Here is a 26,279-nt window from a genome sequence, read left to right as displayed (position 1 = left end):
GTTTGCACTCCCCTCACTCCACCGGCTCAGGTGCAGTGCCTGTCCTGTCCTGTGTTTGCACTACCCTCACTCCTCTGGCTCAGGTGCTGTGCCTGCCCTGTGTTTGCACTCCCCTCACTCCTCCGGTGCAGTTCCTGTCCTGCACTGTGTTTGCACTCCCCTCACCCCTCTGGCTCCAGTGCAGGGCCTGTCCTGCCCCGTGTTTGCACTGCCCTCACTCCTCCGGCTCCAGTGCAGTTCCAGTCCTGCCCTGTGTTTGCACTGCCTAAACACCTCTGGCTCCGGTGCAGTGCCTGTCCTGCTCTGTGTTTTCACTCTCCTCACTGCTCCGGCTCGGGTGATGTGCCTGTCCTGCATTTGCACTCCCCTCACTCCTCTGGCTTAGGTGCAGTGCCTGTCTTGCCCTGTGCTTGCACTGCCCTCACTCCTCCGGCTCAGGTGCAGTGCCTATCCTGCCTGTGTTTGCACTCCCCTCACTCCTTTGGCTCCAGTGCAGTGCCTGTCCTGCCCTGTGTTTGCACTGCCCACACACCTCCTGCCTGAGTGCAGTGCCTGTACTTCCCTCGTTTGCACTCCCCTCACTCCTCCGGCTCGGGTGCAGTTCCTGTCCTGCCCTGTATTTGCACTCCCCTCCCTTTTCCAGCAAGCTGTAGTTCCTGTCCTGCACTGTGTTTGCACTCCCCTCACCCCTCTGGCTCCAGTACACTGCCTGTCCTGCCCCGTGTGTGCACTGCCCTCACTCCCCTGCAGTGCCTGTCCTGCCCTGTGTTTGCACTCTCCTCACTCCTCCGGCTCGGGTGAACTGCCTGTCCTGCCCTGTGTTTGCACTCCCCTCACTCCTCTGGCTCAGGTGCAGTGCGTGTCCTGCTCTGTGTTTTCACTCTCCTCACTGCTCCGGCTCAGGTGAAGTGCCTGTCCTGCGTTTGCACTCCCCTCACTCCTCTGGCTTAGGTGCAGTGCCTGTCTTGCCCTGTGTTTGCACTCCCTTCACTCCTCCGGCTCAGGTGCAGTGCCTGTCCTGCCCTGTGTTTACACTCTCCTCACTCCTCCCGCTTGGGTGCAGCGCTTGCCCTGTGTTTGCACTCCCCTTGTTCCTCCGGTTCAGTGCAGTTCCTGTCCTGCACTGTGTTTGCACTCCCCTCACTGCTCCGGCTCTGGTGCAGTGCCTCTCCTGCCCTGTGTTTGTACTCCCCACACACCTCCGGCTCAGCTGCAGTGCCTATACTTCCCTGCAATTGACCTCCCCTCATTGCTCCGGCTCTGGTACGTGCCTGTACTACCCTGTGTTTTACTCCCCTCACTCCTCCCACTCAGGAGCAGTGCCTATCCTGCCCTGTGTTTGCACTCCCCTCACTGCTTTGGCTCAGGTGCTGTGCCTGTCCTGTGTTTGTACTCCCCTCACTCCTCCCACTCGGGTGCAGTGCCTGTCCTGCCCTGTGTTTGCACTCCCCTCACTCCTCCCGCTCAGGTGCAGTGCTTGTCCTGCCCTGTGTTTGTACTCCCCTCACTCCTCCGGCTCGGGTGCAGTGCCTGTCCTGTGTATGCATTCCCCTCACTGCTGCAGCTCATGTGCAGTACCTGTCCTGCCTGTGTTTGCACTTGCATCACTCCTCTGGCTCGGGAGAGCAGTTCCTGTCCTGACCTGCCTATACACTTCCCGCAATCCTCCGGATTTGGTGCAGTGTTTGTCCTGCCCTGTGTTTGCCCTTCTCTCACTGCTCCAGCTCGGTTGCAGTACCTGTCCTGCCCTGTGTTTGCACTCCCTTCACTCCTCCAGGCTTGGGTGCAGTGCCTGTACTGCCCTGCGTTTGCATTCCCCTCACTGCTACGTTCCGGTGCATGTCCGTCCTGCCCTGTGTTTCACTTCCCTCACTCCTACGGTTTGGGTGCAGTGCCTGTCCTGCTCTGTGTTTGCACTCCCCTAACTCCTCCCGCTCAGGTGCAGTGCCTATCCTGCCTGTGTTTGCACTCCCCTCACTCCTTTGGCTCCAGTGCAGTGCCTGTCCTGCCCTGTGTTTGCACTGCCCACACACCTCCTGCTCGAGTGCAGTGCCTGTCCTTCCCTCGTTTGCACTCCCCTCACTCCTCCGGCTCAGGTGCAGTTCCTGTCCTGCCCTGTATTTGCACTCCCCTCACTTTTCCAGCAAGCTGTAGTTCCTGTCCTGCACTGTGTTTGCACTCCCCTCACCCCTCTGGCTCCAGTGCACTGCCTGTCCTGCCCCGTGTTTGCACTGCCCTCACTCCACTGCAGTGCCTGTCCTGCCCTGTGTTTGCACTCTCCTCACTCCTCCGGCTCGGGTGAACTGCCTGTCCTGCCCTGTGTTTGCACTCCCCTCACTCCTCTGGCTCAGGTGCAGTGCCTGTCCTGCCCTGTGTTTGCACTCCCCTCACTCCTCCAGCTCCAGGTGCACTGCCTGTCCTGCCCCGTGTTTGCACTGCCCTCACTTCACTGCAGTGCCTGTCCTGCCCTGTGTTTGCACTGTCCTCACTCCCCCGGTTCGGGTTAAGTGCCTGTCCTGCCCTGTTTTTGCACTCCCCTCAATCCTCTAGCTCCAGTACAGTGCCTGTCCTGCCCAGTGTTTGTACTGCCCTCACTCCTCCGGCTTGAGTGCTATGCCTGTCCTTCCCTGTGTTTGCACTCCCCTCACTCCACCGGCTCAGGTGCAGTGCCTGTCCTGCCCTGTGTTTGCACTCCTCTCACTCCTCCGGCTTGGGTCTAGTGCCTGTCCTGCCCTGTTTGCACTCTCTCTGATCCTCCGGCTCGGGAGCAGGGCCTGTCCTTCCCTGTGTTTACACTACCCTCACGTCTCCAGCGTGTTAGAAATGGGATCTCTGGTTGGCTAAGGCTTCCGCCAAAGCCAAGCAGAGACCACCACTCTATGTCAGGGCTGGGGAGTTACACGCCGAAGATAACCCCTGCTCACCCCCTTGGTAGCTTGGCACGAGCAGTCAGGCTTATCCCAGAGGCAATGTGTAAAGCGTATGAGCGCGCACACAGCAACAACACCCTAGGCCCACCACAAAGGAAACTACACACAAGGTTATATATAAAAAATAGCCTTTGTATAATAATAAACACATTAGATGATAATCACATAATTTACACTGTGCCACCTGGCACTGGGCAGAATTTTACAGGGGACTATTTACATAAGACAGGGCCTCCTGGACCACTGTCAGAATTTGCGCCAATCACCAATTGTAAATGTAGAACATATACCATTTGTAACACAAATTATAACTGTAGAGCCCCAACCAGCAACTACTGGCGCAATAATGACCTCAGCATTATCACAATAGAATCAGGTATAAAACCTATCCTGTATACATCACAGGGGCATAAACACATTACTTAATTACAAGACCATAAATAATGTGTTATCTTTGATGTACACAATACTTTCTTATGCGGGGATATGGGCCTTTACTTAAAAGTCTCTCTAGATCATAAATATCGTTTTTAAATGCACACAGCTCGTTTTATGCAAGGATATGCGTTTCTTCTTCTTAATAGCAAAAGAGGCTCTTTTGCGCTCAAGCGCGTCATATTGAATGTGCGGGACGTGGCGGGATTAAATGGCAGCAAAAGAAGGGGCTACGCCAAGGACGGACCCTTGGGTCCGGTGCGCACAGGGCAGAGTTCAGTTGGTACAGTACCTTTGGTTATGCGGCTGAGGGAACGCGATGAGGCAACCGTAGGCGTCCTTGTGGCGAACCAATTTCCCCCAGAGGCGGCAATGCGGCACAGGGTGGCCTGTACTCAGCATACAGCGCGGCTCCCTTTGTGCGGCGCGGCCTCGGGGACAAGGTGCAGTGCTAAATGGTATGCGCCAGGGGTAAGACACGTACCTCAGGAGATGCCCATCTGAGTGGGGAAATGCTTCTTCTTTTTGTAGCGCGACGTCGGGGAGAGGGTACGCTTCGGCGTACGAGGCATCTCCGGGGGCGATGCGCTGACCTTTTAAGGTTTCTCCCCCCAGTGGGGATGCGGCAGGCAGAATAGTGCGCCCTTCAGAGGAGGGCGAAGCGGGTGTGGGCAGCCCAGCGACACAGTGCGAGTACGGCTCGTAATCAGAGCGGATCACACTGGCGGGCAGGCACAGGACGGCTTCGCAGAAGTCCAGAGATACAGGACGCACTTGGGGCGGCTCCAGCAGCAGGGGAAGAGTTCAGAAATTTTTTCACGGCTCAGATGCAGGAAGGCAGAGTCCAATGTTCCTGGGACTCAGGTCAGGGGGCCAGTTAGCTTCCAGGCCCTTGGAGATCGCTGTGAGCACAAGTTCCTTTTAGCTTGGTCAAATTAAAATAAAAGCGCTCACAAGACGCCAGTACAGCAAAAGGTCCTGGGGCAAAGAAAATAAATCCCCAAAGGTCCCAGAAGTCCATCAGGCATCCAGGGGCTGGGCAGGGCCCAGGGAGGCAAGCCTTCCCCAAAGCCCAGCAGCAGCACGCCCCTGGTAGATTCAAGTACACAAAACAAGAACATTTTCATGGGGTGACAGCCCCTCTTTTATACACAAAATCCTTTGTCTCCAAAGGTGCAGAGAAGGGGCAAACAAGATGCAACTGGTTCCTGAGCACTTTGTTTTGCTCAGCCCCTCTCCCTATTCACAGGACAGGCCAGGGACATCAGACGCACCACAGGGGGTGGAGCCAGCATTGTGGAGGGAAAGCCCAGCCCTATTCAGGTCCCAGGTGTACTCCTCCCTGCCATCACATGCAGATCCCTCCATTCACCACCGGGGCAGACCCATCATGACTCCTGGAGCCAGGCACACCAGCCAATCACAAGCCAGACAGTCACTTCACATTTATTACACAGACATGCCAGCTTCTAGAATTTGTACTTCAACACTAGACACAGTAACGCCGCACACATCATCGCGCAGCATTCAATCTCACGAGTTCGCACATACCAAACTCGACCCTGCACTCCTATCACATCAGGACTTAACACGGTCACTCCGATCCCCCATGCATTCCTATGGGAGGGCATGTCAGTCTCACTAAAACATACACAGAGCGCACGCACTTTTCACTGGGACACAGTGTAAAAGCGCCTAAAGGCCTAAAACCACTAATACAACATAGGAACAAGGCTAGGATAAATGCAAAAAGTTTTAGGGGTGACCTTGCCAGAAGGGCCAAGTCCAACACAGCTCTGGTGCAGGGCCTGTCCTGCACTGTGTTTGCACTGCTCACACACCTCTGGCTCAAGAGCAGTGCCTTTCCTGCCCTGTGTTTGCACTGCTCACACACCTCTGGCTCAAGAGCAGTGACTATCCTGACCTGTGTTTGCACTCCCATCACTCCCCCCGCTCAGGTACAGTGCCTGTCCTGCCCTTTGTTTGCACTCCCCTCACTCTTCTGGCTCGGTGCAGTTCCTGTCCTTCCCTGTGTTTGCACTCCCCTCACTACTCCCGCTCCGGTGCAGTGCCTGTCCTGCCCTGTATTTGGACTCCCCTCACTTTTCCAGCTCGGTGCAGTTCCTGTCCTGCACTGTGTTTGCACTCCCCTCACTCCACTGGCTCCAGTGCAGGGCCTATCCTGCCCTGTGTTTGCACTGCCTACACACGTACTAATGCGGACCCTAACATGGCTTATACTGCCTTTTCTACCTGGATCAGACAGCCCTTGGACGAGCTAGTCCCGGAAAAATGGCAACCATCCCGCAAATCGAGCTACAGCCCTTGTATAACGAAGAACTTGCCGTACTGCGAAAGGACTGTAAAAAACTTGAACACACTTGGAGAAGGGACTATGACTTGATGGCTAAAGAAAAATATCGTTTGGCCATTAAGAACTATCAAAAAAGGATCCAGGTGGTCCGAGCCACTTTCTATGCGTCACAACTTGCAGGCAGTGGGAATAAGGCTAAATGTCTCCCGCCTACCTTGGGCATCGAAGATTCTGGAGACATATGTCAATGCCACGCTCTCCAACTTCCTGTCCTCTAATAACATCTTGGATCCCTCGCAAAATGGCTTTCGCCCCGGTCACAGCACTGAGTCAGCACTGTTAGCCATGACAGAACATCTTTGGGCATCTTTGGATAATGGGCACACTGCGGCATTAATCCTGCTAGACTTGAGTGCCGCATTTGACACCGTGTCCCATGCCATTTTGCGGAGACGTTTAGAGGAGGTTGGGATCAATGGCTTGGCCTTACGTTGGCTGGCATCCTATATAGAGGATAGGACTTTCGAGGTTTCTGTGCCCCTGTTTTCCTCAGGGACTTTCAGGGTGAGACAAGGTGTACCTCAGGGCTCATCTTTGAGCCCTTTGCTTTTTAATATCTACGTGCTGCCACTGGCTCTTCTCGCGAAGAGCCGTAGTTTGACCCTTGTCTCTTATGCTGACGATACACAGTTGGTGGTAGCCCTGTCTAGCAATACCGTTAGGGGTAATAGCCTAGACGCCGCCCGCTTATGCACCAATTTGGCAGCAGTGGCGGATTGGCTTACCATCAACTGTTTGCAGCTAAACGCAGAGAAAACGGAAATTCTGCTGACGGGGAAAGACCAGGGTCTTTGGAGTAATGATTGGTGGCCCCAAAGCCTTGGACATGCACCCCCTCCAAAGACGGTGGTGAAAAACCTCGGTGTTTGGGTAGATAGCAATCTTAACTACCAAACCCAGACTAGGAAGGTGGCTGGCACATGTTTTGGGCTGCTTAGGAGCTTTAAGTCTATTTTTAAGTTCTTTGATGCTCCCACTAGACGGCTGATTATTCAAGCCACAATCCTGTCACGGCTAGACTATGCTTCGACTCTCTATTTGGGGGCCAATAAGGTTGAGGTCCATAGGTTACAGAGAGTCCAGACCGCTGCGGCTAGAATGTTGCTGGGTCTACGTAGATCTAGCGCTGCCTCGGATGCAATTCGAAGACTACACTGGTTGCCTATGGAAAGACGTATAGAGTTCAAGGCACTTTGTGTGGTCTTCAAGGCATGGAAGCTGGCTTCTCCACAGATATTAACAGACTTGATTCAGCCTTATGTGCCCACGCGCCAACTTCGATCTTCTAGCCAAAACCTGTTGAAGGTGCCACGGGTTAAGAAAACCAGGGCAGGCGGTAGATCTTTTAGGTATAAGGCAGCCAGGCTGTGGAATTCTCTCCCAGCATTTATTCTTGGTCTAAGGGATTATCTGCCTTTCAGGAAGGCCCTTAAGACTTATCTCTTCCCCAAAGTCTAATCTGTGTTGGAAGGTGTCTTGAGGGCTTATTCCTTGTCAGGAGCGCCGGGACGCCCTTTTGTTGGGGCAGCTGTTGCGCTCTATAAATTGTTATAACATAACATAACATACACACCTTCAGCTCAGGTTCAGTGCCTGTCCTGCCCTGTGTTTGCACTTCCCTCACTCCTTCGGTGCAGTTCCTGTCCTGCAGTATGTTTGCACTCCCCTCACTCCTCTGGCTCCAGTGCAGGGCCTGTCATGCCCCGTGTTTGCACTGCCTTCACTCCTCCGGCTCCAGTGCAGTGCCTGTCCTGCCCTGTGTTTACACTGCCTACACACCTCCTGCTCCGGTGTAGTGCCTGTCCTGCCCTGTGTTGGCACTCTCCTCACTCCTCCGGCTCGGGTGAAGTGCCTGTCCTGCCCTGTGTTTGCACTCCCTCACTAATCTGGCTCAGGTGCAGTGCCTGTTCCGCCCTGTGTTTGCACTCCTCACTACTCCGGTGAAGTGCCTGCCCTGCCCTCTGTTTGCACTCTCCTCACTCCTCGGGCTTAAGTGCAGTTCCTGTCCTTCCCTGTGTTTGAACTCCCCTCACTTCTCTGGCTCAGGTGCAGTGCCTCTCCTGCCCTGTGTTTGCACTCCGCACACACATCCGGCTCGAGTGCAGTGCCTGTCCTGCTCTGTGTTTGCATCCCCTCAATATTCCGGCTCGGTGCAATTCCTGTCCTGCACAGTGTTTGCACTCCCCTCACTCCTCCGGCTCTAGTGCAGTGCCTATCCTTCTCTGCATTTGCCCTCCCCTCATTACTTAGCCTCTGGTGCATGCCTGTCCTGCCCTGTGTTTCACTCCCCTCACTCCTCCCGCTCGGGAGCAGTGCTTATCCTGCCCTGTGTTTGCACTCCCCTTACTGCTCTGACTCAGGTGCAGTGCCTGTCCTGTGTTTGTACTCCCCTCACTCTTCCCACTCGGGTGCAGTAACTGTCCTGCCCTGTGTTTGTACTCCCATCACTCCTCCCACTTTGGTGCAGTGCCTGTTGTGACTAAAGTTTGTACTCCCCTCACTTCTCCCGCTCAGGTTCAGTGCTTGTCCTGCCCTGTGTGTGTAGTCCCAACACTCCTCCGGCTTAAGTGCAGTGCCTGTCCTTCCCTGTGTTTGCACTCCCCTCACTCCTCCGGATCGTGTGCAGTGCCTGGCCTACCCTGTGTTTCCCTCCCTTTCTCCTCCAGCTCGGTTGCAGTGCCTGTTCTGCTCTGTGTTTAACTCCCCTCCCTCCTCCCGCTCAGGTGCAGTACCTTTCATGCCCTGTGTTTACATTCCCTGTAGGAGAGTAGGATCTGCTTCACATGGGTACTCCCACTTTTTGCTGGCGTTTCACTGTTTTTCGACCTTAGTCTGGCTGTGGCCCCGCTAATCAGGACCACAGCCTAGCTGCTTCCTCTCTAAAATGGTTTGCATGTACATTAGGTAATCTAATTGGATTCTGGAGTGCCTTATAAGCCCCTAGTATATGGTATACTATGTACTCAGAGGCTACCAGGGGCTGAAACATGTATTATGCCACCCCTGAGAAGCACTCCAAAATGGCACTACAGGTCTGCTACTGCAGCCTGGGTAAGGATGTGCTTGCACCCCTTACAGTGGTATAGGCTACCTATATTCACATATATATACAGACACATATAAACCTATAAGTCACTCCTATGGCAGGCCTTAACAATCCTGAACGCAGAGTGCTTGGTTTTGTGTGAGAGGGTGCCCAAGCATGAGCTGAGCCCCCCTGCAGCTTTCGGAAATCCTTCCTTATGCCTGTTCTGTGATACAGCCATACCAGATACTCTTAAGTGCATTATAACCTCGCGGTAAATGCTAACTTTGGGATGGCTGCATCAAAACATGTTGTGTTTGGTGTCAAACGCTTTGGAATACTACCCCCCCCCCCTGCCAATTCTGGCGGCGGGGGTAGCATTCCACCCTTCTAGAGGGAGAGACATGTTCACACTGGTCAAACCCAGTAGGACTTTCCTGACCCTGGCATCACAAAATGGATGCCTCTGCCACAGACACAGGTCTGGCCTCCTGCTGCTGACCGAAACTCCAGCAGGGGAGGACTGGACAATAGGTTTCCTGTCGAAGGGAGATGTAACCACCTCCCCAGATAGGCAGATGTGTATTGGGGCTGGGCGGGAGCACTCTCTGGTGCTTTGAATTCTTGCACTGGGGGCACACTTGGTGTCCCTGTGCATAGTCCAGTTCAAACCGGTTGCAGGGGCTACCTGACCCTGCTCTGGCCCAAAACTGGACAAAGGAAATGGGTGTAACCACCCCTCTTTCCAAGCCCTACCATAGGTGGGGCCTTAGAGTTAGTCCATCCCCTAAACTTAGTATAAGTAGGGAATCCAGTCCCTGGGACTTTAGATTACCCTGGACGAAACTCTGCAACATATATCCTGGACCTTCGACAGTGCCTGTCCTGTGTTTGCACTCACCTCACTACTCTGGCTCAGGTGCAGTGCCTGTCCTGCCCTGTGTTTGTACTGCCCTCAGTCTTCTGGCTCGGTGCATTGCATGCCCTGCCCTGTGTTTGCAATCCCCTCACTCCTCTGGCTCTGTGCAGTGCATGTCCTGCCCTCTGGGTGCAGTTCCTGTCCTGCCCTGTGTTCGTACTCCCCTCGCTCATCCGGCTCTAGTGCAGTGCCTGTCTTGCCCCAGTTTGCACTACACTCATGCCTCTGGCTCAGGTGCAGTGCCTGTCCTGATCTGTGTTTGCACTCCCCTCTTTGCGCTGGCTCGGTGCATTGCATGTCCTGCCCTGTGTTTGCAATCCCCTCACTCCTCTGGCTCTGTGCAGTGCATGTCCTGCCCTGTGGGTGCAGTTCCTATCCTGCCCTGTGTTTGCACTCCCCTCACTCCTTTGGAACCCGTGCAGTACCTGTCCTGTATTTGCACTGCCCACACGCCTCTGGGTCGGCTGCAGTGCCTGTCCTGCTCTGTGTTTGCACTCCCCTCCCTGCTCTGGCTCGGTGCAGTGCCTGTCTAGCCCTGTGTTTGCAATCCCCTCACTCCTCCTGCTCCAGTACAGTATCTGTCCTGCCCTGTGTTTGCACTCCCCTCAGTCTTCTGGCTCGGATGCAGAGCCTGTCCTGCCCTTCGTTTGCACTCCCTACACTGCTCTGGCTTTGGTGAGTGCCTGACCTGCCCTGTGTTTCACTCCCCTCACTCCTCTAGCTCGAGTGCAGTGCCTGTCCTGTGTTTGCACTCCCCTTACTGCTCCAGCTCCGGCCAGGCCTGTGTTTGCACTTTCTCACTCCTCTGGCTCGGGTGCAGTGCCTGTCCTGCCCTGCGTTTGCACTCCCCTCTCTGCTCCGACTCAGGTGCAGTGCCTGTCCAGGCCTGCGTTTGCACTCCCCTCACTCCTCTGGCTCGGGTGCAGTGCCTGTCCTGCCGGGTTAGCATTCTTGCCTGGCCCCTTGCCTGAGGTGCTTGGCGAGTGGTTGGCCCTACCCATGGACCGTTGCGACAACGCTCCTGAGTTGCCCGTTAAAGGCTCGGGAATGTGGGGACGCCGCGCTTAAATGTCGCTTGCTTTTAAATATCATATGAGTTAACCGCACAATTCTCTGATGGTCCTCATTGAAAGGCAGCTGAGAATGTCTTACCTTGTGCCCCCTGCAGTGTACCCTCCACCTCCGTGAGCTGTGGTTCATTGGCTTCTTCAGAGCAGACTGGTTGCTGGTGGTTGCTACCCCATCACAGCTACTGAGTCTAGCTCTATCCCGTGGAAGGACAGCTTGGTGGTTGGGCCTTCTGTCTTGTCCTGTGCTAGCGGGACTCCTAACTCTTCTGTCAAGCACACAAAGAAGTGGAGGAGGTTCGCACACTCCTCCGTTGCTGCTTTGCCAAGGAACAGGAAGTCATCCAAGTAGTGGTCCCGCTCCCCTTCAGGGTGGCACTTTCCAAGCTCCCATTCCAGAAAACTACTAAATGACTCAAAGTAAGTGCAGGATATGGAGCAGCCCATGGGTAAGCACTTGTCATAGTAATAGTTCCCGTGCAGTTGAAAGCCTAGGAGGTGGTAACTGTCGAGGTGACACGCTGACTCAATATCAATAGCCCCCTTCCCTGCCTGTTTGATTAGTTCTACAGCATCATCCAGGGAGGCGTAAGCTACTGAGCAGCTGCTCTGCTCCAACCAGTAATCGATGGACTCCCAGTGTAGGTGTGAAAGGTGGTGTATGAGCTGGTATTTACCAGCTTCTTTCTTAGGTACCATGCCTAATGGTGAGACTATCAGGTTTGGTAGTGGGGGAAGTGAATGGGCCAGCCACTTTATCCAGCTGAACCTCCATGTCCACCTTGTGTCTAGCTGCCTCAGGATTGTCCTGCACAGATTTTAAATTGCGGCTGAGCCGCGGGGCCACCAGTCCTTTGTAAGGGAAGGGGAACCCAGCCGTGAACCCTTCTGCCAATTGTCTGTCTTCCACTCTCGGGTAGTTACTTAGTAATGATATCAGTCTTTTTGTCTTTATAGGAGTTGGCAATGGTAGCCCCTTACCCACTCCCGCCTTCCCTCCTTGCGCTGTATCTCCCTGCCGCTACTTCTTTGAGTTGCCCTTGTCTCTGTTGTTGCTTGTCCCTTGTGACTGTCTGCATTGGACAGCAGATTGGTTGCTTCTGCAGGTCCCACAGCTGTGTTTAAACCTGCATGCCGTTCCCCATTTACATTGATCTTTATCATACTTCCAACTTGTTGCCGCTCGGGTTTTCCCTGTTTTACCACCAGTCTGGCCTTTGCCTCTGAACCCCTGTCCTTGGCCCTCATATTTCCCTTTGAACCCTGCGGGATGAAAAGTGGGTTCCCGTGTGCCTACCCCTACCCATGCCTCCACTATGTGGTTCATGAAGCCCTAAATGACCTAGCAGTTCCACTCCAATATTGGCCAAGTCTGCATCTTTTCCCTGAATCCTTCATCGTACCTCAGCCGTGCTTCTCCCTGATACTTCTGTTGTGCTTCATGTGTCTTCTGCTCATATAAGATTAGGGCTGCCGCACTCTGGGGACACTTCTCTATGAACACGCATGCCCGGGTCCTGAAGGCCCTTAGCCAGTTCTCTATTGTTTTTTCTACTCTGGGCCTGCGTCTATCCCTTCTGTCCTCGTCATTTTTGGCTTGAACTGTGACGTCTAAGCCTGCTTGGTGCACCTCCAGCAAAGAGAATATATTCATATACTCCTACTGTCAAATTCTCTTATTCACTGTTAGGGGGATAAGGTTTGCCAACCCCTGGAGTTTTGTGATGGTGATCGGGTCATCCGGGGAGGGTCATATTCACTTGCTTGCAGGCTTCCTCCCGGTTCCTGCCCTTCCCCTGTGCCGGCCTTGGCCGGGTGATCTCCGTCAGGCACTGCTGTCCCATCCTGTCTCATCTGTGTAACCCTTTCTGTGTCTGTGCCCTCCTTATTCGTCTCTCTATGTGGGCTATCCTGCCTGATGCTTGTTGTCTCCGTCAGGCCTTCTTCTCATCCCCTTCTTTGGTCGGGCCCTGGGCCTCACCAAAGCGCCCTGTAATTGTTTGCCCCCAACCCATAGGGGGCTCCTGGCCCAGGCCAATGCCACCAAGGCACCAACGCTGCTGGGTGTGGGTGCATTGGACCCCATGCTTTCCCATCGAATTCCTGTTGGCCCCCCCTCGGGTTTGCTAGTCAGGGGGGCTGAAGGGCCAAAGGCCCACTTGCTGCGTAATTGCTTACCCCTAGTTGTGTTCCATAATTTGTAATTTGGCCAGGTTCGCCCATCACTGGTTCCTGATCGCCCCTTCGCTTTTTGCGCTGCCTGCCTTTTTTGCTTAGCGCGTGGTGCTCACCATATACATTGTCTGTGCTGGATCTTGGCATGCTTTGTACTTCCTGGGGGGCCGCCGTACTGGCTACAGACCCCGCCTCACCACTGCTGCCCTCCTCCGTGGTATGGTTGCTGTGCTCCTGCCCCTCCCTTCCTTCCTTGCCTTGGGTCCCATTGCACCATGACCTGAGGTCAGAGGGAAAGGCTGCGGTGATTTCTTCGGCCCTCCTTTGCCTGTCTTCGCTGGGGCCTCCGTTTTGGCTGCATGACCGACACAGTCTCATCACTTTACTTTGTTCTATCTAAATCTCCTTCGCGTGGTCAGTAATTACTGCGTTTAGAATTCCATGAGTCGCACCCCTAAACCTTAAACCCCACTTGTTACCCCAACATGTATATACAACTTAACCTCCATCCCTCCTTTCACCCCAAATCCAAACCTCCCTCTTCTCAACACCCTACGTTCATGCATCATACTGCATTCCCCTGTTGTGAACCACACCCTCCTCCATCTTGCCACTCACCCTGATCTCACCTCCTGCCATCCCATCCGTCCGCACAGTCCTTCCGTTCCCTTTCAACTAAGACCATCCATACCCGTCACCATGCTCCCGTGATTGACCCTCCTTAGTTATACATTCCCTTCCCCATTTCCTGTCATGTTCCCAACATACCTGCTACCGAGCAGACATCCTCCTCCCTCACTCGCAAGAAGATTATCCTTGCCTGTTCAATCACCTAACTTTAAACCTAGCTGTCGCCCCTCCTATCCGGTGCCCACCCATTCATTCCCACGTGATTACCACCTGTGCCTGTGCCATTTTAAAGCACCCGAGTCAACCTAGAACACTACAACTCCCATAATGCATTCTTTCCCTCAACACCATTATCCGGCACAAATCAAATATGCGTGTTTATGAGTTTAAAGGTTTGACCATAAACTATTCAAAACCTCTGGCATAATTATAAACATTATAGTCTGTTCGATGTGCATTGCTTAAAATACATTCAGCATTCTTCTGACGCCACAAAATAAACATGCTTCCTGAACGAAGATGTTCCGCCTTGCATGAGGATTTGAACCGTGTTAAGTGAGAGAATGGATAATCAAAGGAGTCATAAGGAGCAAAAAGAAGTGTAATGAAAAAAAGGAAAAAAGACAAAATTAACTGCAAATGCATTGTTGGCGGTGCCATTGGTTTGGGGCCTAAAAATGTTCCAATTATGATGTGGCTCCCTCGGTGAGGTATCACGTGTACTCCAGAGCTCGCGTGGGTGCTGGCTCTAGAACCCTCTAAGCCTGAAAGGGTTTGCTCAAAGTCCTCTCCTAAGTGTCCTTAAACTTTAAAATTCCAACCGTGACTTTCCCATAGTATTGTACAGAGCTCGCGGCTGTGTTCTCACACTGCACACGGCCCCCGTGGGTCCCCGTGTCACTACCTTGGGTGGTTCCTTGGGGTCCCAGCGATTCTACGTGCTCTAAGCCTTGTGTCTAGTCAAGTCGAGGTTCTTATACCACTTTCTTAATATATGGTTTGGTCCGCCCCTAGGGCCCATTGTATATTGTGCTATTTACTATTGTTTTAGAACTGTAATATTGTGTATCTTGCTCTCTAATCTCATATAGAGGTTAGTAGAGAGTGTTTAGTAATAAATACATATATTTTATATACATACCTTGTGTGGTTGTCCTTTCATTTGGTCATTCAAGAGGTTAAAATCTGGTAAAACAAGCTGCTTTACATTCCTTCGAGACTTAGCCTGAAGGCTGCTCTCCATAGCTACCACTAGGATAGCTTTCAACAAAGGTTTTCTTAAACCTAATCATCAATAAGGGTTGTTTGGACTGGCGCAAGGTGCCCACTACAACTAGTGGACAGCGTATACCAGGCCAACTTGTCACACCCCGATGTGCTCATCAATTCATTTCTTTCCTTTCAGGGCCACCAAGGCCCTTGCTTTGTCTAACAGGACGTCCACATCGCCGGCCTCCTCAGCTCCTTACGGCGTGGCTATGTGACTTTGTTACCTACAGACAGGTAGTTCCCTAAAGCGTGCCCGTGCGCTCCTCTCTCTCCATTCAGCCCTGTGTCTCCCTGCCATAGCTGTGGCCTGTGGAGCAGTTTCTCTAGTGGTTGGGGCCTTCCTGGGCTCTGCACTCCAAGCATTGTGCTTTGTGGCTTACTTTGTTGGCGCCGGGTATGGCTGTTTCCCTCCGTCCGCTATGTGGATAGCCCAAAATGTCACAGCCCGGTGAACTGATATGAGTTGGGGGGGAGGGGAGGATTCCTGCCCTTCCTTTGACCTCCTAAACCCAGAGTCGTGATCGTTTCTCCTGCCGCTCCCTTTGATCCCACCCGCCGCTCTCTTTATGCCAATACTAACCAGCCTATCCGTCATGGCTCCTGTGTCCCAAAATGACCTGGGGGTCGCCTCAGTTGCTGTTCCTCGTTACGCTTAAGGGGGTTGGCTTAGTGCTGATGTCTGCCCTATTTGGACCGCCGATCAAGGCCCGATCAGCCCTTGATGCCGAGCGGGACACTCCCGGCGCCACCTCCAGACCTCGTTCCTGGCGCAGCCTCACAGTCGATGACTTGGAGTCCACCGTGACCGCCGATGACTGATTACCGCCCGTTGCAGCCGGGTTCACTCACCATCCACCCAGTGCTTGCCCATCTGCTCCTGTGCCGCCCAGGCTTCCACTGCTCGATGCCGCACTCCTTTTCAACACTGCCTCCGTCCTCCCGGGTCAGGGGGTGTAGTGTTGCTTAACTGCTGGGCCTATCTTAGAATAATGGCACTGCCGACACACAGGTTACGGTGGTGGCCAATTCGAAACGGAGCCACGCCCAGCGCCCTGAGCTTTTTATTAATCATGACACGTGGTCTCGACATCCGTCGAGCCCACCTTATGTGGTGCACTTTGAGGGGGGGTGATGATCTGTATCACCACCCCTACCACTGCGAGAGACGTGGGCCATCCCACGGTCTCTCGCGATATTACATTCCTCCTTTACCAGGAGACACAAATGAGATGAACACAGTCTCGAGAACATAAACTTTCAATCCAGACCCCTAAAGATCGGTCGAAATATAACAAAAATGGAACAGTCTTACTTGGACGCTCTTTACAGCTGCTCACCATGGCTGCGACCCGACCCACGGTCGCTGACTAGCCGCTGGTCACATAGTCCTTATACTTCTGGGATGGCTTAGGACAGGGTCGGATGTGATATCTGCCCTGACTGCTCCGCAGCTGCGAGTCTGGTGGCTGGTCAACTGGATCGCGGATGGAGGTTGGGCTCCCTTGGTCCGGGAGTGACGGGGGTGGTTGGTCGGTGGAAATGTCCACGGTGTCTGATCGCCCAGGTCAAGTCGCTCCACTGCTAGGAGTTGCGGGTCCATTTCGGGGCCTCCCGTTACGCTCTGAAGGCTCAGAGGCTTTGCCCTCATCAGTGTGCGGGACTCTTTTGAAGTAAGATACATTGCGGGTAACTGTCTCTGATCCTCGCTGGGCAGTCATCATGGTGCCCTTTATGGCGGTGACAGTCCACGGGTGAAGCTCGAACGGTGTACGGAATTTCCCACCTGGGTGCCGGTCCTGCACGAGCACCTGATCACCCACAGCAATAGGGCTCTCTCTGGCATGTCTCTTCCGGGACGCCGCTTCGTTAGTATTTCCCCGCTTGAGGTCCGACAGATTCGGGGGATTCCCTGCTTCCGCCCATGTGGGATGGTGGGGGATGGTGTCTGTAACAGCTCGGCCGAAACACAGCCGACTTGGGGAAATGCCGGTGGTGCAGTGAGGGGTGAGCCGGTACTCCCTGAGAAATTGGTACACCGCCCGTTCTAAGTTGAGTCCTTCGGCTAGCGCAATCTGGATCATTTTGTTCAGCGTTCACATCAGCCGTTTTACTTTGCCATTGGCTTGGGGCCACCTCGGTGTTATTTTCCAGTGCTTTATTTTGTGGGAAGCTAGGTACTCGGCTATCTCGGCACTGGTGAACGGCGGACCATTGTCAGTGCGGAGTTCACCGAACAGTCCATGGGTGGCTATTACTTTTTCCAATTTTTGGATGACTTCTGCGGCGGACATTGAGGCTACGAACTCCACTTCTGGATACCTGGAAAAATCATTGACAATCACAAGCGTGTGTTTTCCCCTTGGTAAGCTGCCAAAGTCTGCACTTACTCTTTCCCATGGGCTGCTTGGGGCTGCTTCAGTGCTTACCGGTGCCAGTTTGCTTGGTAGGCTCGTGGCGAGGGACACGGGACAATGCTGTACTAGTGAATCTATTTGGTGGTCCAGGCCAGGGAACCAGACTTTGCGCCAAAGCTGGTTCTTTGATTTGACAATCCCTTGGTGTGCACCATGGGCGAGAAGAGCCGCTTGTCTGGTGAGGCTTGCTGGTAGGACAAGGCGTGGGCCACGCAGGAGACAGCCATCAGCTGACACCGATAGTTCGTGACGGACTTGGTGTAGTGATTTCAGCGTTGCTTGGGCTGCTGCCGTCCGCAGGGGTGAAGGATTTTGTAGAGGCCGCCAGTCTCCTGAGGAGACAGCTTGTATCGCTATTTGGATGCAGTCGTCGTCTCGTGTGGCAGCTACGACTTCTTGCAGCGATATCGGGAGTGGCCAGGACCGCTCGATTACCATCCGCACGTAGTCTTCAGTGGCGGCAGCTTCTGCAGCCTACGAAAGGGTGGCTGGCCGGGTGTGCCGTAACAAGAAATCAGCTGGGTTCCGGGTGCCCGGTCTGTATTCTGTCTTCAGCTGGAACTCCTGTAGCTGCAGTATCCACTTCTCAATTCGTGGGGGAGGGCGAGATGAGGAGCCTTGTAAGAGCGGAACCAGTGTCTTGTGGTCGGTAATGACCGTGAACGGATGGCCATATAAGTAGATGTGGAAATGGCGGCATCCCCAGAGAATGGCTATGGCCTCTATTTCAATTTGCGAATAACGCTGCTCAGTAGGTGTGAGGGTCCGGCTCGCATAGGCAACTGGGGCCCATTCACCACAGTCTTGACATTGCGCCAGGACAGCGCCAGGCCTGTGGGACTGGCGTCGACCACTAGCTGGGAGTCATGGCGTAGATCAAAATAAGCAAGCGTGGTATCCGCGGACAAAGCGGCTTTTGTCTGCTGGAACACCTGTTCTTGTTCCGGACCCCAGGTCCAATGGGTGGTGGCCTTCGTGAGATCTCGCAGTGGGCCAGTCAGATCTGATAAGTTCTTGATGAACCGGCCACAGTATGTGACCATACCCAAGACGCTGCGGACACCTGATACTGACGTGGGGGCTGGCGCCTCCTGGACATCCTTCACTTTGGCTGGATCTGGCCCGATGCCTTTGTCTGAGAAACGGTATCCAAAAAAGCAGATGTCTCGGCGTAGGAACTCGCACTTCTCCCTGTGTAGGGTCAATCCGCAGTCTCTGAGGCATGTGAACACTGCGTTGAGGCGGAGGAGGTGATCTCCCAGAGAGGGGGCGTGTACCAAAATATCATCGCTCACATTGAGCACTCCTTCCAGCCCCTGCAGGATGGTCTTGATGATGTTTTGGAAAACTTCGACTGCGCTGGAGATTCCAAAGTTGAGGGGTTTGTAGCGCCAGAGACCTGCATGGGTGGAGAAGGTCGTAATCGGGCGAGAGTCCGGGTGGAGAGGGACTTGATGGTACCCTGATCGGAGGTCCATTTTCGAGAACCACTTCGACCCTGCAAGTTCGCCTATGATGTCGTCGACAGTGGGCGTCAGGTGGTGTTCCCGTTTGATGGTGAGGTTCGGAGTCCGCATGTCGATACAGATGCGGACAGCGTCCGGCTGCTTCGGTTTCTTCGCGACTACGATGGGGGACACCCACGGGGTGGGGCCTCACACCTGTTCAATAGTTCCGGCTGCTTCTAAAAGACGGAGTTCTGTCTCAGCTTTTGGGCAGAGGTGGAAGGCAATCCTCCTGTGCCTGAGGGCAACTGGGGCTACAGATTTGTCGATGTGCAGGCGGACTGCTGGGACTTTGAGGCATCCGATCCCATCGAACAGAGGTGCAAACTCGGATATTAGGCGGTCTAGATCGTGCGCTCACACTGTGAAGGCAAAGTGGATGAGGCGCAGTTCCTGTGCGGTGCGGCAGCCGAGCAAGAAGCCTGACACTTCTCTGGAGACATAGATCTTGGACGGCTGACAAATGACAAGAGCTCAGCTTGGAATACTCTGCACATTCGGAGTGGGGTGTGGGTCCCGAAGGCATACACCTGGACGTTGGTGCTGCGGAGAGCTGGTGGATTGGGTAGTAGCCTGTAGGCACTGACAGCCATGAGGTTGATCGTTGCTCCCATGTCGATGAGTGTCGCCATTGGGTGACCCTGTACGTTGACCGTGCACATGGGCGCTGCTTGCGGGGAGGCGGAGAGAGCGTGTAGCATGTGCACCACATGCACAGTTGCGGCATCATCTTCGTCCATGTCACCGCTCGAGGAGTCATCCGGGAGAGGCTCAAGCGTCCGCACTTGTCGTGGTGGGCCTTGCGACTGTCGTGAAGATTTCGAGCGACAGACCTTTTAGAAATGGTTGACCTTTCCACACGCGCTGCAAGTTTTCCCTTGAGCTGGACAGGCGCCGTCATGTGGGAGCGGGCCTCCACACCATCCACAGAGGCGGACCTTGGAGTTTTGTCTAGAGCTTTGAGCCGAGGGTTTCCTGGGTCTTTGTCGCGGGCCTCCTGTGTTGGAACGGACAGCGCAGACAGGTTCTTCTTTGATGGCTACCGTGGCCTTGAGCTCCATATGGGCCGCCCTGGCCTTGAACAGTTCTTTGGAGCGCCCCAGGGTCAGGATGTCCTTCATTGGCATGTTGTGTTCCTCGAGAACGCGCTCGCGTAGTTTTGAAGAAGTGCAACCCTGAATGAACTGTGCTCGGATCTCATCGTCCTCATCGGGTAGGGTGCACGTGCTTGCCAACTCTTTGAGGCGGGCCTAGAATACGTCGACAGATTCCTCCGGGAGCTGTTTCACCTGGCGGAGGAGGAAACGCTCGTAGTCTGGGTTGGCATACGGCTCAAAATGCGCTGTGATGGCGTCGCGCATCATGACATAGGTCTTCGGGTGACAGTCTTCGCGATATTGTGAATGTCCGCACCGCCAAGGTGGAGGAGCATGGACCGTTGCCGTGGGGCCTGTATTTTCACAGCCTCGAAGAATGTATCCAACCGCTCCACCCACTCTTTTAATCGCGCAGCCTGGGAGGGCGGTGGGCCAGTAATGGTGAATGGCTCCAGTGGCGGGACGGAGGTCATGCTGGCGCAGCGACGGACGGCCGACGGGACGCAGGAGGTTCACTCAACTACAGTGGCAGGGCACAGGAGCGTCTACTGCAGGCTGAACCAGTGGTGTGGGACCACATGGTGGCGTGATAGAGCGCTGGCTGGCGTCGGTAAAGCAGGAGGCGGCGACTAGGGCCCAGACAGGGGGTACGCATGATGGGCGTGCGCGCTGTGATCTTCCAGGACCACTCCACAGCAGGGGGTCGTGCAGCTATGGCCTTCACCAGTTCTTGGGCCAGCGCGCAGAGAGACAATGCTTTGGTGAGGCAGCAGAGCACTTTGAGAGGTGGAGCGTTTAGGTAGGGTTACCCAGAAAGATAGGTCCCTCTGACATGTCTGGCGGTATCCCCCTGGTACAACCAAGGCAGATTTGCAGGCTGAAAGAAGCAGCAGAGAGGCACACATCTATATACGCTACACGTGGATCCCAGGGTAGGGCCACATAACGTTGCCGATGGTGTTGGTATGGTGCGGTACTGCTGAGGGGCCAGAGGGGGCAGCAGAGAGGCGGTAAACGCTTACCGCACTGTTGCGAGTCTTCTGTGGCACCAGACGCTTCAGGGACACATGTGGGGCAGACGGGTGTGCGCGCCCACGCACTTTTCCTCGCTTTATGCTCCAGGCGAGCACCGACGGTCCGGCGGGGTGCTCGGGATACTGCCGCTGCAGGCGGGGACACAGGCCGACACCAGCGCTCCGCGGGGCACACCGGGACACCGGCGGGGGCCGCACGGCAGAGGCGGGCTCGCGGAGGCAGCCAGGGACAGCACGGCGGGTAAGAGGTTGGACAGGCTTGCTGACACCACCTCGTCGCCAGTGTAGTGTTGCTTAACTGCTGGGCCTCTCTTAGAATAATGGCACTGCTGACACACAGGTTACGGTGGTGGCCAGCTAGAAACTGAGCCATGCCCAGCGCCCTGGGCTTTTTATTGACACGTGGTCTCGACACATCCGTCGAGCCCACCTTATGTGGTGCACTTTGAGGGGGTGATGAACTGTATCACCACCCCTATCGCTGCGAGTGACGTGGACCATACCAAGGTCTCTCGCGATATTACAGGGGGGCCTCACCTCTACCCATTTTTCAGTAGTTCCAGCTGCCTTACAGCAAACAGGCCAAAAATGCCATGTATCAGAACATATTTAAGATGGTGAAAGATTTTCGCCGCACTAATCCTGGACCCTGAGGGTTGTGAATGGGCAGGAGAGTGCACTGTGCTGACCCTAAGTTTCTCCCCATTACTACACTAAAATTCAGTTGGTAGCAGACTGTGTACCCATAACAAACTAGTGTCAGAGAAGTCTGGTAGAACAAAGGCAGGGTCCTAATACACCAAGATAAGAAATACCACAAGAATTGTTCTGGCATCTTGTTTTCCCTCTTTAAATACAATAAAATGTTACACGTGGCTCATACAGATTGGTCAGGCAGGATTTGTCACTGTGATATCAACCCACTAGGGGAAACCCATTGTATAGTTTCTGGGAGGAATTTCACTACTCGTTCACACCTTATTCAGGGCTGAGGACGTGCTTGTAGTTGGCAGAGGCTAGTACGAATCAGCCGTCTCAGGCAGGTAAAAGGGTAACTTTCTAAAAGTTACTTTTCCTTAATACTTATTAAAATCCAACCCCACCATTGAATTTGATTGTTAATACCCATAAAAAAATCAAGGTTTTATAATTTTTGTAGCTGGTCCCATCCCAGTGTTAACAGTATTTGATTTTTATTCTACACTCTGATTTCTCTACCAAGGACAGCTAGGCCTGTCACAGTGGAAATTGCTTTTTGAGCTTTGTTACTGTAGAGCATAATAAAGTTCTACCTGTCCCACATTGACATACTGTGCACCCTGTCTTGTGGGCTTCAAGGCCTACATTTGTAGGCATATGTATGAAAGGAAAAATTAGTCGCAAACGCTGTGAATCGCAAAACACAGCTTTTGCGACTGATTTTTCGCTATTTCATATGTATGACACACTTCCAAACAGAAAAATAAGAAATCGCTAAATTACCGATTTCTTAGGCTGCGAAACAAGAAAACAGCGAATTTCCTAGTGAATACTTAATTTGCGATTCCTTAGCGTTGCGAATATCGCTAACAAGAAATCGCTAGCTAAGAAATCGCAAACACATGTATGAAATTGTCGCAAATTGCGAATTCGCAAAAATCGCAATTTAAGAAATCGCTATTAACACCAATTGCTTGCAGGTGGTAAACTGGTGCAAGGTACAAAAACCAGCCCACAATGCAACAAACACACCCACAATGGCTGCAATGTACGTGATAGCCAGGAGGCTGCGTATTCGGGCCCTTGCTCACAGGAGAATGAGACAGGAACGTATCTTCAGGCTGCGCATCACCCTGTTCCAGAACACTGAAGAGGACATCTATGACAAGTACAGACTGCACCCACAGACCATAATGGACCTGATTGAGGAGCTGAAACCCCACTTGGAGCACCCTACTCGCAGGACACAAACAATTCCCACACATGTGCAGGTCCTGTGCTCCCTGCACCTCCTGGCGTCAGGGAGTTTTCAACGGGTCATAGCGGAGGTTGGTGGGGTGTCACAGAGTGCACTTTCGCGCTTCTTCCATGCCTTCCTAGATGCAATGCTACTGAGGCTCTCACATCACATTTACTTCCCCACCACCCAACAGGCATTACAGCAAACGATACTGGACTTCTACCAGATTGCACGTTTCCCCCACGTCATTGGCTGCATTGACAGGACCCATGTGGCCATCACACCCCCAGCAGAAACTGAATATGTCTACAGGAATCGGAAATGCTACCATTCCCTCAACATACAGATTGTGTGCAACGCTAAGTATCTCATCACAGACATCGTAGCCAAATACCCCGGCAGTACACATGACTCTTTCATCTTCCGACACAGTGGAATACACAGACGTCTGAGTGCTGGAGAGTTTGGGGAGGGGTACCTGCTCGGTAAATACATTGCACACATCAATACATCCACTACATCACTTGAGGGGGGGATATTGACTCACCTATTGTGTTTTTTTCCATGCAGGTGACAGTGCCTATGCAGTGCGCGACTTCATCCTGACCCCATACCTGGATCCTGCAAATGCAAGTGAGAGGAGCTACAACAGGGCACACAGATCTACACGCTGTGTCATTGAGCGAACCTTCTGAATCCTGAAGAGCTGCTTCAGGTGCCTGCATAAAAGTGGAGGCGCACTGCAATACAGCTCTGAGACCTGCTGTAAAATCGTGGCAAGCTGTGCAATGCTACATAACATGGCAATGAGGGAAGGCACCACAATTGATGTGACCGATACAGACACATCGGATGACGAGCGCCCTGCTCCCCCTGCCAGACCAGCACCAGGAGTTGGGGCAGCTGCTGGACGCCAGAGACGGACTGAGATCACACGAAACTACTTTTAGGTGAGTATTGAGGAAATGAGACTACAAAGCCTGATGATGTGTCAAGTGTTTAATCACACTTCACATGAAAGAAATTGTAATTGTCCCCAGCACATGTTGTACACACAGTGCAGAGAAGGCACAAGTAATAGGGCAAACAGCCTTTTCGGGTAAATGCACCCGTGTTGCAGTCAGTGTCCCCGCAGATGATCACCTCCGTCGGTGCCGTCCAGGGTGAGTGCCCCCCATGGTGCGCCCTTGGCCTGCTACCTGTCGGCCACTGCGGCGTCTTTCACCTGGCAAGGTTGGAGTGATGCTGCTGCGACTCGATGTGTCCTCACTCTCAGCAGAGGCCATTAGTGCGCTGCCACCAGCATTGGCTGTCTGCAGCTGTTCCACAGCAGTGGTTAACTGCTCTAGCCCTCGTGCAATGTCCTGGCAGCAATGTGCCATGTCCACCTGCATGGTTACTCTTCTGCGTGTGAGTGCGCTGGTGGTGGTGCAGAGGCGGTTGACTGCCTTTGTATAATTGTGTAGCCGTGCATTGGCACGTCGTCCAGCCCTGTCATTGGCAGCTTGGGTGTCCCTCAAAGTGGCACAGAGCTCATGTATTGCCGCTACCATGTTGCGATTGTCCTGATGTATGCGGCCTAGCTGGCGATTTATTGACCGCATTGCCTTGCTTTGCAGGCGCTGTTCCTGCAGCATGCACTGTTCCAAGCCGGACAACACGGTGCCTTCTCCTTCTGTTGCAGTGCTGCTCCTGGGCCTTGACCTGGATGTGGCTTGTTCCCTTTGCCTTGGTGTTGGTGCGTCATGACGGGGCATGTCTGTCACACCCTGACTCCCCTCTCTCCTGTCGGTGTCATCGCCTGTTGCTGGGACTTCGTCCTCAAATGGAGGCAGTGGGCGCACATGTGCGCGCTTCCTGCGCTGAATTGGCTGCTGCTCTGTGTCATCGCTGGAGTCCGCAGGGTCTGCAGGCTCCTCTCCCTCTGCGCTGTCTTCTTGTGGCATGCCGTGTGCTGTGGATGTAAAGGGGACTACATGAGTTTGTGTTACTGTCTGCATGTGGCACTCAATAAAGTTACTATTCTTTGACGGCTAACCTCTGACACATTTCCATTCAATGATCCCCAAAACACATATGTTGCATTTAATTGTGATGGTGTCATGGACACACAGTCAGACACAGTACTACGAGTCCCATGATGCATTGCTGGGTGTGCTGTAAGACCTGGGCTGGATTGGCATGTTGGGAGTTTACTATGCGCATTTGGGGGAGTGTGCAAGGGATGGGGAGGAGTGCAGGGTGATTTGGCATGCATCTTACCTTGTCTGCTGGATGAGGGGTCGGAGCTGTCTATTGCAGCCAATCCACCAACGCTCTCAGGCAGGAGGGTAGACTCCACAAGCTCCTCATGGGGGGTTGGCTGCTCTGCAGTGGATGGTCCTCCTCCAGTCTGATTGGCATCCTTGAGTCTGGCTGCCACCCTCTCCTTGGACCTCTGGCGCATATCATACCACCGCTTGCGCAGCTCCTCGATGGTGCGTGTGGTGACTCCAACAGCATTCACCTTGCTCTGTATTTCCAGCCAGATTTTCCTCTTCCTGGCCTCTGGGACATTGAGTGCCTTCTTCCCAAAGAGGAGCTCATGGCTGCAGACCATCTCCTCAATGAGGACCTCCTGCTCCTTTTCTGAAAACTTGTGTTTTCTCTTTCTTTTTTCTGCATCCTTGCCCTGCTGGTTTTGTTTGGGATCCATTGCTGGTTGCTGTCTCCAGGAAAGCCTCCTCACACTCCACAAGCAGCCTCTGGGTGTGGCTCAGGTGAGCAGGTGCAGGCAATCACTACAGTTTCCTGTTTGTGATGTCATCAGCCTGCACCAGGCTTGCAGATTCCCGTTTTTGCGATTTCTTAATTAGCGAATTTCGCTATTAAGAAATCGCAATACGGGATTCTGCGAATTATTTGCGATTTTTAAGTAATCGCAAATGATTAGCGATTTATTTTATACATCCCGTTTAGCGAATCTGCATTTGCGAATCGCAAAATCTTGCAAATTAGGATTCGCTAAAGGAGAGTTTGATACATATGCCCCTAGGTGACTTATTAATATTCAAAAGGGAAGTCGTCCTCTGTCAAAAAGGGTTAGTTTGACCAATTTAACCATCTTTAAAGGGGGAGCACAGGCACTTTACTCCTGGTTACCAGGGGTAAAGTGCACAGGGATCTTAAGCCAGCAAAAATAAGTCCCAGAAAAAGGAAACATATCTGGGTTGATGAGACAGAAGAGGCAGATTTCCTACATTTCCTGATTCACGTTGCAAATAACAGTTGCACAAAGTAATGTTTCTGTATATTTCCAAATGCTTCATTTTTAGTTCTATCCTACATCCTTCACTGTCTGGCATGAGACAATGTCTTTACACAATGCATGCAAACAACACGTAACATGCACAATCATACAGATACACAAATGGGATTTTGGACACATATTTTCAGCCACAGGCGACTGTGGTTCAGCTATATTTCA

At 53.2% G+C, this 26,279-nt stretch overlaps 1 protein-coding gene across 3 annotated transcripts in view; it reads left to right on the top strand.

Moving 5' to 3' along the window:
• Window positions 1-26,279, top strand: part of LOC146808733 (uncharacterized) — a 415,671-nt gene that overhangs the window by 123,564 nt on the left and 265,828 nt on the right. The window contains exon 1 of one of the 3 annotated variants that reach the window (XM_085615546.1): window positions 23,747-23,763. The exons of the other annotated variants lie outside the window; for them this stretch is intronic. The gene's annotated coding sequence lies outside the window, so the exon portion shown is untranslated. Of the gene's footprint in view, window positions 1-23,746; window positions 23,764-26,279 lie in introns of those variants that run through there. 3 annotated transcript variants of the gene reach the window in all.

The sequence above is a fragment of the Triturus cristatus genome, chromosome 7 (assembly GCF_964204655.1).
Source record: "Triturus cristatus chromosome 7, aTriCri1.1, whole genome shotgun sequence".
NCBI classification, from domain to species: Eukaryota; Metazoa; Chordata; class Amphibia; order Caudata; family Salamandridae; genus Triturus; species Triturus cristatus.
This window is presented reverse-complemented; position numbering and strand designations above follow the sequence as displayed.